Source organism: Elephantulus edwardii, unplaced genomic scaffold (genome assembly GCF_000299155.1).
Source record: "Elephantulus edwardii isolate Elephantulus edwardi_28Jun2011 unplaced genomic scaffold, EleEdw1.0 scaffold00004, whole genome shotgun sequence".
In the NCBI taxonomy this organism is placed as follows: domain Eukaryota; kingdom Metazoa; phylum Chordata; class Mammalia; order Macroscelidea; family Macroscelididae; genus Elephantulus; species Elephantulus edwardii.
Window position 1 is genome coordinate 35,134,058 of NW_006399754.1, and position 16,326 is coordinate 35,150,383.

Consider the following 16,326-nt stretch of genomic DNA (forward strand, 5'->3'; position numbering starts at 1 on the left):
AAAACTGTTAACTAGCTCAATCTCTTCACCACCCATCCTGATGTTGTCAATTGGCCTAGAGGTGAGAATCTTCGTTTTTTGATGTTGATCCTCAATCCATATTGAAGTCTGCAGTCCTTGACCCTCTGCAGCAAGCACTTCAGGTCCTCAGTTTCAGCAAGCAGCGTTGTGTCATCTGTATAATGCAGGTTGTTGATGGATCTTCCTCCAAACCTGATCCCACATTCCTCCTTGTACATAGTCTGTTAGGAACGTCTAACAAACCTCTGTTTCTTTCTCTTACACTCACCTGCTGTTGGTGTCTTTCTTATATATCTGAGTCACACCTTTCAGTTCTTACTTCAAGAGGCCCCTGGACCCCTTTTGGGGGAAAAACCCTTGACAAAATGAGGTGTTTATATGATGTTCATGAGGCAGGACTGAGGTGTAGTCAGGGTGGGATGCAGCCACCTTAATCAGGTAACCACCCTGAGCTGATGAAAGAAGAGATTTCCCTGAAGTGTGGTCCATAACCTTTACTCTTACAAAAGGTCAAAGGAGAGGAAGCAAGAAGAGATGTAGAGTTTGAAACCACCAGGGGCAAGGAGTTGGGTGTGGGCAAGCCCTTGACCAAGGTCCCTGTGCTGAGAAGCTCCTCGGCCTGGGAGCACCAGCACCGAGGTGTCTGACAGCACCACGGCACATAGGGCTACAGCACTGAAGGAACAAAGACTTCCTCCAGAACTGACAGAGAGGGTCTCCCTACAACCAACACCCTGAATTTAAACGTCCAGGCTTCTAAACTCCTAACCTTACTATTTGCTAAAGTCACCACTATTTGTTATGTCAACCACAGCCTCAACAAGTCAGGCATATCATACTGGAAGACACTGTCCATCTTTTTCCCTCAGAGAAGCTATGGATTCAAACTACTTGAGAGACTTGGTCTGTGGGTTAGTAAGTAGCACAGCACACCTTCCTAAGGGACAGAGTCAAAGACCTGAGACACACCCACCTGTGGTATCCTTGTCACAGCAGCTCTAGAGACCTGAGACACACCCACCTGTGGTGTCCCTGTCACAGCAGCACCAGAGACCTGAGACACACTCATTTGTCCCACCATTGTTCATCCCACTTGAAGTGCATGTTTTCCCAATATCCTGCTTGAGTTTTAAACTCGGGTTTGCATACATGAACATCATCTGGTCAGTCTTGGCTCACAGTACACAAGGGACAACAGAACAAAGCCCTGCCCAGCCCTGTGCCGTCATCACAATCTCCGCCGGGCTGGAGCCCACAGTTGTAGCCAGGGCATCCATCTCCTCAAGGGTCTTCTTCTTTTCCTCTGACCCTCAGCTTTCCAGACATGACGTCCTTCTCCAGGGACTAGCCCTGCAGATGAGGAGCCCAGAGCATTTGACATGAAGCCTCATCGTGGCCTCTAACATTCTCCTTACTCCTCCCAGGATGAATGTGTCTGTTGTCCTCAAAGTCCACAGTATATTTGATATTCTTCACCATAATTCAGCGTAGTTTCACAGTCTGTTTTTGTCTTCCAATGAAAATGTTCCCTAACTCTTAAAATCCTTACAGTTCTAATTGGCTGATCCTTCCTGATGACATTTGGAATTGAGATGTCAAATTCTATTGGATTTGTGATTGGAATTTCTCTCTCACACGTGGCATACCTTTAGTTACACTTTCTTAAATATTTTCTTTCCATAGCATTTTGTCTGAAATTATGTCAAACTTATAGAACTATTGCTGAGTTATTCTCAGATATTTGGTATTCTGGGTTATTTTTCGAACATTACTTTTTTTTAATGTTGCAGCCATAAGAAGCTCTTGATTTGAGGTTATCAGTCTTGTACGTCAGGCACTCTCGTGATGTCATGCCTAGCACGTTATGGTAACGGGAAGGTTCGTGGTTTGGATCCATCAGCCACTGAAGGGAAGAAGGATGAGCAGTGGCCTCCTGTGAACATTTACAGCCTCGGAAACATGATGGAGGGTCCTCATTGGTCAACTTGACCGTGGGTGTGGGTTTGGTGTCTTCTATTAAAGGCACTCTGTGGTGCAGTAGGGTAATTCAGGGCTGCTCTCCTCTGCCTCTATATCTTTTCATCTTCACCTTAGAGTAACTGTTGACCTCTTGTCTTACATAGATTCCCTTTTTAAATAGGACACTGTATTCAAGGGTAAAATTCTCTCTTTTGTGCTCTGGGATACTTCTTTTTAAAGACAATTCTTTTTATTGCTGAATGGTAATTTAAAATGTAGCATATTTTATTTTTTTCCTTTTCTTCTGTTGATAGACATTTGATTTCTTTCTAGTCTGGGCTGCTATTAATAAGGATTCAATCAACATTTCCAAGTCAAGTTTATTTGCTTCTGTGAAATTCCTAAAAAAAGAACTGCCTATAATCACTCTGGAGAATTTGTTCTGTCTTCAAAACAAGTTGCATGAGAATGTTGAAAATGCCTTAGCTCTGACCTTAATTTTAAATTTATACTGCTATCAATTTCAAGGCAGAATGTAGTGGCTATTGAAGAATTGAAAATGTATGTGTTCATGAACCAAAAGTATTAAAGATCAATAAGCATTAATAATGCAATCTGAAAGAAGGTCTCTGTGGGATATTTCTCTGTACTTCACTCTAATAGTCCCTTATAGCACAAATGGTTAGATTTTTTACAACTAACCAATAGTTTTGAGGTTTAAGTCCACCTACTCAAAAAAGTCCTGGTGACCTACCTCTGAAATCTCAGCCAATGAAACCCTGAGGGGTACAGTTCACTTAGACACACGGTGTCACCGGCAGCTGAACTCAATGTGGTGACAATGAGTTGAACCCCTCCCAAGGACAGAGAATCTACTCTCTCCCATTCAACACTTCAGAAATAAAACCAAAGCAATCTTAAAACGTACAGTGAAAACAGCTGAACTGACAAATGCCGTGTTATCTATATTTACAACAATAAAAAGAAATCCATCTTAATTTTCAAAGCTGTTCATAAAAGAGCAAATAGCTAAGATGGTGAGTAGTAGGATCAAATTTGGAAGGATGTGTGTAATAGCAACGAATGTTCCAAAGAGCTTATGGTGTGTACTCCAGGTAGAAACAGAAACTTGATCAGTAATTCTTGAATCGGACTGTACATAAAAATGATTTGGTAAGAAATAGTCTTAGGAAAAGAAAGATGGGGGGGTGGATAATGAAAAAAACTCATTGCCATTGAACCGGAACTGACTCATAGCTAACCCTCCAGTGGGTTTTCAGAGACTGTGCGTGAACCACGTGGGAAGAGGGTGCTCAGAGGTCTCCCACGGAGCAGCTGGGAGATTTGAACCCTCTGTCTTTGGACTGACCGTGTAGCTTCCTACCACCTACATCACCAGAATTCTCTAAAGAAAAAGTAAAATTAAAGGTTCCCATAAAATAAACCTATCAACGGTCAAGTCAATTGCAACAGACGCCCAGAGCCACTATAGGACAGATTACCACTGTCCCCCTCGGTCCCTAAGGCTGCCGACTTTGCAGAAACAGAGCACTGCCTCTCCCTCCACTGAGCCACTGGGTGTGTTCAAACCACCGATCTTCTGGCTATCAGCTGAGCCCTAACCATGGCACTACCAGGCTCGTCAAATATATTTATACCCAAACTGTGAAGGTCACTACCCATTTGGCTGAGAAAACCCAATGCCTTGAGTTGGTTTTGACTCAGTAAGACCCTCCTTCGGGTTTCCCCAACCATCTTTCCTCCTTTGAGGAACTGTAGATTCAAACTGTCAGCTTTTCCGTTAACAGCCCAGTGTTACACATTGTGTCATCAGAGCTCACTTCAAATGGTTGCGGGATACATTGTTAAGAAACAGGTCTATTTTTAGGCAATTGTGCATATTAATATTCAGAAACTTCAGTATCAAGTGGAAGAATTTTCACCTATCAGGCAGGAGTCCCAGGTTCAATTCTCCATCTATCTCAAGAGCAAAGCCATCACCCACCTATCAGTGGAGGTTTGCACACTGCTGTGATGTTAAACGGATGCCAGCAAAGGTTCCCAGTGGTGAGCATTCTTGCTTTGTTGCTGTTGAGATGTGACCCACATTGAAGTCCTTGACCCTCTGCCGCAACCACTTCAAGTCCTCACTTTCAGCAAACAAAGTTCTATCAGCTTCATAATGCAGATTGTTGATGAGTCCTCCTTCAATCCTGAGGCCACATTCTTCTTCATAAAGTCCAGCTTCTCAACTAATTGTCTTAGATTACAAATTGATTGATTCTTCTTGTTGTTGATGTTGTTGTTATGTGCCATCGAGTGGCTTGTAACTCATAGAGACCCTGTGTACAACAGCTCTGAACCCTGCTCTATGCTCTGCCAACCTTAGTGTCTCTAACACTCCCATTACCCCAGTCACTGAATTAATCCACCTCATAGAGGGTCTCCCTCTCCTGCACTGCCCTCCACCCTACGAAGCATGGTATCCCTCCCCAAGGACTGGTCCCTCTTTGCAACGTGCCCAAAGTATGTCAGACAAAGCTGAAGGATACAGTCCTAATACACACTTTTCTTGCTTTTAAACCATACAGTATTCCCTTGCTCTATTTGGAAGATAGTTTATTGGTCTTCTACTTCTGAAATGGATTTTGTGTAAGCAGAGTTAAGTGTTCTGGAATTCTTTTTTTTCCATTTTTTTAGTTTATTATGAACCACACAGTCAAATGCCTTTGCACAGTTAATAAAAGACAAGCATTCTTCTGGTGCTCTCTGCTTCCCTCAGGATTCATCTCACATTAGCAGTGGTAGCCCTGGTGTCACAGGCTCTTCTAAGTCCAGTTTGCACTTCTGTTCTAATCATTCTAATGTGATCTTCAGCAATATTTTTCTTACATATAATATTGTTTGATAATTTCCATATTCTATTGGATCACCTGTCTTGAGAATGATATATATTTCCAGTCAGTTGGCCAGGTACTTGTCTTCCAAATTTCCTGGCACAGATTGGCGAGCATGTCCAGGGCTGCATCTGTTAGTTGGCATGTGTCAATTAGTATCCCATCGATACCTGGGGACTTATTTTTCCCAATGTCTTCAGTGCAGCTTGAACTTCTTCCTTTATCACCACCTTATGTGAATTCACACTTAGCACTCTTGATAGTGTCTTGGGAGGGTCTACTATCTATTAGGGACTTTTTTCAATTCCTGAGGAGCAATGATGTCAGTTTAAAGACTAAGGTGTGCTTGATCCAAGCCATGGTCTTTCTATTCACCTGCCATGCATCTGAGAGCTGACCAATAAATAAAGACGACAGAAGAATAACTGATGCCTTTGATTGTGGTGTTGGGAAGGAAGTCTGAGTATCCCATGGACTGCCAAAAGAACACAGACAGGTCTTGGGGAAAGTGCAGCCAGAGTGTCTCTTAGAGGCAAGGATAGAGAAGTGTCATTCACATACTTTGGACATGTTGTTAAGAGAGGTTATTTCAAAAGAAACGTCATGCTTGGAAAGGTGGAGGGTCAATGACAGAGAGGAAGACCCTCAACCAGATGGGATGGCATAGTGACTGCAGCAATAGGCTTAAGTGTGCCAGAGATGATGAGGATGGCACAGGAAAGGACAGGGTCAGATCTACTGTTCATATGAGGTTACTATGAGTCTTACTCTTCCCCATGGCACCAAACACCAAAAGCAACACACAGAGATTCCAGACTAAGGTGACCTGGGCAGAAAAGTCTGGAAATCTACTGAAAATCAGCTCATGAGAAACCCCGTGGAAGAACACAAGGTGCCATCTACTCCAATCATGGGACGTGCAGGACCAGACAGCGTTATTCTGTTGTGCATGCGGTCACCAGGAGTTTGGTGTGTGCTCTATGACCACTAACAACAAACACAAGGTCCCTTTCAAATGGAATAAACTCCTTGCTGTTGCAGCAGAGTTGATCCATAGCTGGCCCTCCAGCGGATTTCCTGTGCGCTGTACCTCACACTGGAGGAGACGGGTCACCTTTCTCCTGAGTAGTCACTGCTGGATGTGACCAAGAGGCGTCCCTTCAGGTCATCAGTGCAACTTGCTGCAGACGTTATCGCCAGAGCTTTCTCAGTGGAACACATGTTGATCCTGCTATTGTTAATACTGCCAAGAAGGAACCAAGCCATGGCCGACCCTCCCACGGAATTTCAGAGGCCGTGAATCACAGGGGAGGAGATTGCCCACCTTTCTGTCACACAGCTGCTGCTGGATTCAAACCGTGTACTTTTGGGTTGGCAGCACAGTTCCTTTCCACTAAGGCATCAGAATTCCTTTTAATAGAATATATAGCAAAGTCTTTTCTTGGCTGTCTAGGGTTTGGTAAAGGTTTGTACAGCAGGTAAGGTCGCCACCAACGATTTCTGCACAGATGCCCAGCACATCGGCCACATTCTCTACAGGCCTTGGGCATCTCCATCTTCCACTCGACTGTCCCATGTTCAGGTCTCGGTTCCCCTGCCCTTACCTGCCTCATCTGTGCCTTGAACCACTCGGGCTAAGAAGAGATGGTGAAAGTCGATGCTAATGTGAGTGATAGTCTGCATCGCGCTGATGTCCGTGAACTATGCTGTGGTCAGATGTTATGTCTGGCGCGCCAACAAGAATTTACAACGGTGCCATACTTCTTTTAACAGACAGAAGCAGCCGTGGAAAGGACCAGAAATGAGGAGGCCGGTGGAGGATGTTCTCAGGGAAGAATTAAGACTGAGAAGGAGGGTGCCCACCCAACCCCCCGGGAGCCTGGTGTCTGCTCTTATAAACCCTCAAAGTCTCTGCAAGTGGAAAATGGAAATGAATTCCCTGTCATTGAAGAATGGAGAGGCTCTCCCGCGTGTTAAATAGATGTAAATGGGGTTTAGGATAGCTTCCGTGCCAGCAATCTGAGCTATAAAAATGTAATTGCTCCCAAATTGAGATACATTATCAATCCCTCGTTTAATATTACTTTGAAATTAAAGAGCATTAATCAGCGTGTTTTGGCACAGGCTGGAGTAGACAGTAATGGTGATAGTGGTGCAGTTTTAAAAGTGAAGAAACAAAACATCAGTCATCAGCTTTTAAAACCACCCACTGTAGGATAAATCCTGTTGCCATCCCCGCCCCCCCCGCCCCAAGGGACTGTGTTTACCTGGTCTCTGACCTTTACAAAGGAGCCCAGAGATGAACGATATATGCTGCATTGAAACAGACGAGGGAGAGATCTGATTAAAAGGGATACTGATTGGGTATTTTTGTCATGACAGGAGTGCAGAATGAAGGCTGCACAGTGGAGTGGACTTGGGGAGAGGGATTGAATAACAATGAAAGAGCTTTTCTTTCACTTTTCAAGGAGAAGAGTGAATTGGGGGAAGGGGTGGGCAGGGAGAAAAGTACAACAATGAAAGAATGGAAACCTTAAATCTCAGTAAACTTGCATTAAAATTAATTAAAAAAAGAAAAAGATATCTATTAAAAACAAATAAAAAACAAACAAAACCAAAGGAGCCCAGAGGGCACATTGCTCAGGGGTGCAACCAAATGGTGTAAAAGAGATTGTCCTTATTTCTTCCTTGAAGCTTCTGATGGAGTCAAACCCACCAGAGAGGCCCAGCCCCTGGGTTAGCGACGCCCCTCTCTACAAAGTGCACCAGCAGGGCACACACCCCAACACCCCGGTCCTGGAGGTCCTCCTCAGCCGTCCTTGGCACAGCACCTTCCCCTTGCCATCACAGAAAGATAGGGTGACAGCTACCCTCCCTCTTTGGTGATGGATGCCCCCTTGTCCACCCCCAGCCCTGCAGGCATGTTCACACTGGACCATTTAGTTGCTCTTGTCATTGAAGGTTCTCTTATTCCCTAAACCTGTCGGTGACCCCTTCCTCCAGTTTCCTCCACAGCTGAAGTGGAAACGTGGCATTCTTTATTGAATACGTCCTTCAGGTCTCGGGAGGGAGCCCTGATGGTGTGACGGTTGTTAACCACAAGGTTGTCCTCCAAACACATGAGCTGCTCCCCTGGGCCAAGGGCATGGGCATCTACTCCTATACGCCAAAATCAAAGCCAGGCCACAGAGCTAAGTGTAACCCATGGTGACTCCTCCCTCAGAGTCCCCAAGGCTGTGGCACTAAGGACACAAGCTGCCTTAGCGTTCTCCCACCCAGTAGTGCATGGGCTCGAATCACTGACCTCCTGGTTGAGAGCTAAGTGCTGAACCCATCTGCACCAGAGTTTCCTAGACAAGACGGAGGACTGGTAACATGTGGGAACTGTTGCTGTTACGTGTTGTGGAGTCAGCTGTGACTCATAGTGACCCTACGAAGAACTGAGGGAGAAGATGATCATTTTAGTAAAACAAAGCAACACAGAATGTGTGTGGCGATCTGTGCTGGTCAAATCCACCAGCTGCAGCTCCACTGGTGAAAGACGCTACATGGCTCAGTGGAGGGAGAGGCAGTGCTGTTTCTGCAAAGACAGCAGCCTCTGGAAACGTGCTGAAGGGCGAATTCTGAGCCAATTCTGCATCAACAACGAAGAAGTGTGCGGCTCAACCCTAAGTGGCGCGTGGCCACCAGGCTCATTTCTCGTGGAACTGCCCTCTCCACCCTGCAGACCTCCCCACAGAGCCAAGGCTGAAACCCTTACAGGTACCGCGCCAGGCCATCTCGAGGGACTTCCCCGCCGGCACTAAGCGTGGTCCTTTTCCAAGGCCTGGCCCTCCTGACCACATGCCCAAAGTATGTGAGATGAACTTGCACCATCCAGGCCTCCAAGGCGCACCCTGGCTGTCCTCTGACTGTCCCTGGCCCCTTCCGCACTCTTCTCAGCACCACGCAGTGGCTGTAACAGTGAGCTGTAGCATGCCAGAGATGAGGAGGGGCGCAGGACACGGAGGGCAGCTCAGGGCAGGGAGGGCAGGACAGGGGGGCTGCGCAGGGTAGGGAGGAGGGCAGGGCAGGGAGGGAGGCTCAGGGCAGGGAGGGCCGTGCAGGGCAGGGAGGGCAGGACAGGGGGGCTGCTCAGGGGAGGGAGGGCAGGACAGGGGGGCTGCGCAGGGCAGGGAGGGGGTGCAGGGCAGGGAGGGCAGGACAGGGGGGCTGCGCAGGGCAGGGAGGGCGGCGCAGGGCAGGAAGGGCTCAGATCCACTGAGCAGAGGACCGGACCGTGAATCAAAGTCAACTCAGCAACAACAGTCTTTACAGAAGCTGTGTGTTCCGTCTTCCTCTGGTGGAGTGTTGGCAGGTTCGGCCTGGAACAGTGCTCAGGATGGAAGAGATGAAAGCAATGGGTACAAACCAGCGAAATCACTGCTGGCACCACTGGCGAGGATGATGTTGCTGTCAGAGGCGACCAGACAATGGCTCATAGCAATTCTGTGAAGGCAGATCGGAACCTGCCCTGTCTCGTTCCATACTCACTGTCCAACCTGCTCAAGTGTCCTGTGAGTCTCTGTCAATCCATCAAGTTGCCGGTATTCCTTGTGTTACCCCCTTCACCTGTCCCAGCATGAGGCCTTTTTCGAAGGACCAGCCCCTCCCCAAAACATGTCGGAAGTTTGTGAGACGCATCTCCACCAGCCGTGCTTCTCGGGCACATCGTGACAACACGTCCTTCAGAACAGGGTTGCTTGCTCTGTGGCCGGTCCACGGACATTCAATGCTCGTCACCGGCACCACAGTCCAAGTGGTTCCCAGATCTGCCTTTGCCCTGATTCTATCTTAAGAGTCTCTAATTAATCTGTTCTAATTTGGGATGTCCTGGAAAAAATGCATCCAGAGGGCTCCTTGGAGGCAAAGATGGTGACGCTTCTCCACTGACACTTTGACATGTTGCTGGAACAGCTTATTCCTTGGAGAGGGACATCATGCTTGGGAGGGTAGAGGGACAGCGCAAGAGAGGAAGACCTTCGATGAGATAGATGGCTTGATTCAGTGGCTGGGGTAATGGTGGTAGAATTGTCACAGACAATAAGATTGGCAAGGGATAGAGCAGGGCTTAGGGCTGTTGTACACAGGGTCGCTATGAGTAGCAGGTGACTCGACGGCACGTAACAACAGTGCTTCCTTTGCCATTCCCTATCAATTTCTGCTAAGTTAGAACAGACTCGTAGCTGCTCCTCCAGAGACTAATTCGCACAAGGAGAGATTTCCCATCTTTCTCCACAAGAGCAGCTGGTGGGCTCGAATCACCTGCCTTTGCGTTGGTGGCGCAGCCCTTTACCACTAGGTCCCCAGAGCTCCCAGTTAACATCATGCTGTTGTGCACCACTGAGTCCCAACCCACCATAGCTGACCCGCCAGCAGGTTTCAGAGCAGTTGATGGCACCAGACGAGACTGACCATCCTCCTGCGGAGCAGCTGGTCCATTTGAACCATTTGAACCACCCTGGGGCCTGCAGGGCAGCTTCGTACCACCGGAGCTCAGTTAACATCATAGAACGTAAGATTTACAGCACGCAAGTGAATTACGTTCTGTTGAAAATCACGGCCTAGGCAAGGATGGGCAGTGTGTCCCTGCAAGGGGCTGCCTCTGAAACCCTCCAGAGGGCCAGCTCCCTCACGCTACACACCCACAAGCTGAGGGGGCACAGATTTGGGGGGGGTGTGTGGAACACTCCTCAGTCCACAACAGTGAATCCGTATTAAAAGGCAAATGTAGTCAAGAAAAATGAACTTGGCATTTCCCGGAATAGTCACCAGAGGGAAAAGCAAACGGCCCATCAGCATCAAACGTGCTCAATTTTACGATCAATCAGAGACCCTCCAGAGAAAACCAACATTATGAGACTCTTCGTGTTCAGACTATCAAAGATTGTCCCGCAAGAAAACTCATCCGGCGGCGGGTCAGAAATTGAGGAGAGGAGGAGCTGGCTGGCTGCCGTCTCGCCTGAATTATTTACATTACAGCACTCCAGGCAGCTGCACTTCCACATAAACTTGGAATGTAAATCATTGCCTTCCATGCGTTCAGAGTGTTTCGGGTACAGGCTTCAAACAGAGTGATTTGGTACACAGAAATCTGCTTGTTACGTACATGGGTATGTGTACATATATACTAATTTAAATGTAGAAATACCACCTGCCCAACCCGGGGCCATGGGCCTAGTCCTCAGTCACCCTTAGTACGTGGAAAAACTCTCTCTCAAGTTTCAACTTTCTGCCAAACACAGGCCTGTAAGGAGTGAATAACACAAAGGAGACACTCACTTCTTACACTAACCAACTTCCTAAGGCCAAAGAGAAGCATCTGTCCTGAGTAAAGCTCAGAAAGGAGGAAGGGGTAGGTTCAAAGGATGCATGAAAAGGAGAATCACAGAAAGGAATAGGGAAGAGTGTGGTTACACTGGGCACTGTAGTTACTGTTAAAATGTGTATGAACAGTTGAATAGAAAACTAATTTGCTTTGTAAACTTTTACTCAAATTGTTGTTGTTGTTGTTAGGTGCCGTCGAGTCGTTTCCGACTCATAGCGACCCTATGCACAACAGCCCTAAACCCTGCTCTATCCTGCGCCAACCTCACTGCCTCTAAAAATACATAACTAGGAAGACAATGATCACCATTGGGTTAAGTGCTAGTTTGGTCTTTGCCTGGACAAAAAAAACTACGCAGAAGAAAACAGAAAAGATGAGCTGTGGATGAATTGCCTACATATGTCCTGCTTAGAATGGATCCCAACGTGGGCTGAGCCCTTCTTAGGTGGAAGGAAAGCCGAGGGGGGCTGCCACCAGGGCTTCTTTAAGCTGGACTATGGACCCAGTTAAAACTGAAAGTGTGGGAGAAAGGAATGACAGATTTGGGTAACTTCACTATCTGCCCTAACAGTGTGTCCTCACAGATTTTGACATTTATTACATCTTAGCTACTGACATAAGAAAGACCCAGCGCAGAGCCAAGGCAGATGGTTTTAGTCCCAGCTTCTATGAGACGGAGTGACAGGTATGTAAATATGGACTCACCATGACGGAACTAGGTCAAAATACCTTGATGAATTCAGAGCCCTGTATTTGCATTTTATGTCAGCACACCTACTCCCTGCAGATAGGAGAAAGGTTATTTATTCTCCCAGGTATAAGAATAATTCAAATGGTTAAAAATTCAGCACTTGTTTAAAACACGGGAGCCTGATATTTAAACAATATGAGTATAATTTATTTCAATGTTTTGCTTCCTTGTGGCTTTTACCTGAGGAGCTCCACCAATCAAGAACATTTCTAGAAGGAACAGCAGTGTGTAGAAAGTTAAGCGGCTCCAGAGACCTTCAAGTCCACTGGCCCAACTCAGCCCACAAAGTCAATGTTAACTGTTCTACCTCAGTGAGCAGGGGCTGGAGTCTTGGAGGCTTTCGAGTGACCATGTACAATACACCGATTGGTATCTTCTTATGTAGAGCAGTGACGACTGAACACAAGGAAAGACCAAGGAAACAATTAGTCTAAACAATAGTTTAAAGCTAATGGATCACATGACCCTCAGCCTCCAACATCCAGAGACCAGAGAACGAGATGCTGCCTGGCTACCACTACTAGCCACTTTGAAAGGGGTCACCTTAGAGGGTCTTGGACAGAGAGGAAGAAAATTAGAACAAATGCCAAAACTATAACCATGACCCATCTTACTGGTCTAGTAGAGACTAGTAGCACCCCCACCGAAGACTATGGGCCTTAGATGTCTTCACACCTGGAACTGAACTAAGTCCCATGGTTCAACTTGGAGTCAAGCAATGTTGTTGTGGTTAGGTGTTGTCAAGTACGACTCATAGCAACCGTATGAACAGCTGATCTGAACCCTGCCCTGCCCTGTGCCATCCTCATCCTCTCTGGCACACTAGAGCCCACTGCTGAAGTCACTGTGTCAATCCATCTCGTTGGGGGTCTTCCTCTCCTTCGCTGACACTCCATCTTTCCAAGCATATCCCCTTCCAAGAAACAGCCTCGCTAGTTACATTTCCAAAGTATGAAAGATGAAGAAAGGTGTATCAAATGAATTGTAGCACTGGAGAAGCGTACTGTACATCCCATGGACTGCCAAAAACCCCAGATCTGTCTTGGAAAAAGTGCAGCCAGAGTGCTCCTTGGAGGCAAAGGTTGCAAAGGTTCATCTTAACAAAAATGCATCCTCTCACAGTCTCCTTGCCGTCACTAGCCGACCCTCCAGTGGGTCTCTGAGGCTGTAAATTGCACAGAGGAGATGGCACGCCTTCCTCCCAATGAGGGGCTGCTGCGTTCGAACCACTAGAGAGGCTTGTCCTTTGGGTTAGAGCACAACTCCCTAAGGACTGGGCCACCAGGGCTCTCTCAAAGACAGTTTGTTGCTATATTGTTGTTATGTGCCGTCTCAGACGCATAGCTGGCCTCCAAGTGGATTTTCAGAGGCAGTAAATCATGTGAGAGCTGACTGCCCATCTTTCCTCCATGGAGCAACTGATAGATTCAAACTGTGCACCTTTGGGTTGTCAGCACAGCTCCTTACCTCGAAGCCACCAAAACTCTTACAAAATTTAAGAGCCTCTCTGGTGGTTCAAGCCCACCAGTGGTTCCACGGAAAACAGATGGACACTCTCTTCCTTGGTGATTTATAGTCTCAAACCCACTGGAGGGTCAGCGATGAGTCAGTTTTGCCTCATTAGCAATTAATTTGAGATGCTGGGGGGAAAAACCTGTTCATAGACTTAGTTTCATAACATTAATTACTGGGGTTTTTTGGTAACATTTGTTTATTATAATGAAACACTTAGCTGTGTGCCATTGAGTTGGAGCTGACCCACTGCTGACCCTCCAGTGGGTTTTCAAAGGCAGTAATCGCACAGTCCATGGCTATCCTGCAGAGCAGCTGGGGCATCAGAACCATGTGCCTTCATACTAATGAAGGAATTTTTTTTTCTCTCTTCGGAGGGAGAATCGAGCTGGTGGGGAGGGGTGGACAGGGAGAAAACTGAGGCAATGAATGAATGGAAATCCAAAACCTCTGTAAAAAAAAAAGGGAAAAAATAAAAAGATTGCAGTACAGATTCTTACCACCAGGCCACCAGAGCACCAACATTAGTTACTGTTGAGTAATGTGGTTCACTTATCACAATGTCTAATCGACCTGCTCAGTATGTGTGACCTTTTTCTTCAGCTGACCCATCCATGTATTTGTTCTGACTCCCTTCTTCTTACCTTCCCATTCCTATTATTCCTGCAGGGTTGCTTGCCTGTGTGTAGCCCTTGCTTTATCTTTTTATAGTGGTCTTGAGTTTGAGTCAATGAGGAACCCTGGTTGTACATGGGAAAGTGTCCAGATACTAACCCCAAGGCTAGCAGTTCAAGCCCACCCAGACCACTGCAGGAACCCACCTGCCTCTTCACGGAAGTGTTTAAACCAGTGCTGTTGAAAGAAATTGCAATGTGAGCAAAGTATCTAGAAAGAAAATGAAAAGAAACGCTACTCACTTCAATGATGTAACGAATTTAACCCAATATGCAAGTAATTGACTATTATAAAAATTATCAGTTTATGTTGTTTTTTATGCTAATTCTTCAGACTAGCCATACTTCAAGTGCTTGATAACTAAACTTAGCTAGCTAGTCACTGTTATGCTGGATTGTTCCTGTTCATTCCCATTGAAAACACTCTGATTTACAGTGACCTCATGTACAAAAGAGTGAAGTGTCAACTGCTTCCACACCATCATGTAATTGTCTCATTGTTGCCTGTGCTATGTCAGCCAATCTCATTGAAAATTTGCTTTTTTGCTGACTGTCTTTACTTAGAGGCATGGAGGTTTTACATTTCAGAGGCTTCAGAAGAGAGTGATTCACTTTCTCCTCTTCTGAACCAAACGAAAATCCTTTTCAAAGACTCCAATTACAATTGTCCAGATCTGCATTCAGTCACAATTCTTCCCAACATGCCGTTCGTACTGTGTGCTTTAAGAGATGCTACATAACAACACAAGATGTGTCACCAGACAACAGAGTACTTGGGTAGGAAATGTTAAGAAAGTTTTTGAAAGTGATTTGAGAAATCTAAGTCAACCTCCCCCCTCTCCACACCTCTTCTTTTTGCAGGGCACCTGTCTCCTTTGTTTACTGCACGTGCTGAGGGGACACCACTGCAGAGATGCTGTGTGTGTGTGTGTGCGTGCGCGCGCGCGCCTGCACGCGCGCATGCACACGCTCCACCATTGGATTTTGCCCATTCTACTCTGTCTTTTTGCTTGGATCCTTCCCATTTTCTTCCCCACCCCCTTCAGAACCCATCAAACTGTTTTGAATGTCTTCAACAATATTTTGCTTGCATGTGATATTAATGATACTGTTCAATTGTTTCTACATTCAGTTGGCTCACTTTTCTTGGGAATGGAAACAAATATGTGTGGGAAGCCAAATTTTATACTAAACATTTATAATAAATGAAATGCTATATGAGGGGGGCTGATACACACACCCTGAAGTACTATGACAATCCTTAAATGTTTACAGGGGTAGACACTAAGGCAAATCTTAAGAAATTTACAGGATTCTTGTATTGAATTTGCTAATCCCTCCCTCCTGAGTCAGGCATAAGGTTTTCAATAGAAAGAGCTTAGATTCATTTGCATTGAATTCTCTTTGTGATTTATTCCCTGGAAATTTTCAATAAAGGCGCAGGGAAGAGGAGACCAGTGCTTCAGTTGTTTGAGAACTGTTTGCCTCCTGCTTTACCTCTGTTTCCTCCACAGTTCTTGTTCTGTCTTGTTATTAATGCTTTTTAGTATATTTTACCCTTGGTCTGCAACAAATATAGACCTCTTCTAATCTGTTGTTCAGATAGCCATCCTCTAAATTTCTGGGCATAAACTGGTGAATGCATCCAAGGCAACATCTATTAACTGAAATAAGTCAATTGGTATTCCACTGAGTCCTGGGCCTTATTTTTTGCCAATTCCTTCAATGCAGCTTCCATTTCCCCCTCCATTACCATTGGCTCCTGTTCATGTGGTACTTCCTGAAATTTTTCAGTGTCTATCAGTTCTTTCTGGTACAGTGACTCTGTGTATTTCCTCCATCTTCTTTTGATTCTTTCTGAGTCATTCAATATATTGCCCACAGTGTCTTTCAATATTGCAACATGAGAGTTAAATTTGGTTTTCAGTTCTCTCAGCTTGAGAAATGCAGAGCAGGTTCTTTACTTTTTGGCCTCCAATTCCAGCTCTCTGCACATTCCATTATAATATTTTGTTCTGTCCTCCTGAGCTACCTTTTGAAATCTTTTGTTCAGCTCTTTTACTTTGGCATGTTTCCCTTCTGGTTGGCTTCTCCATACTCCAGTGCAATTTGTAGGGTCTCTTCTGACATCCATTTAGATGTTTC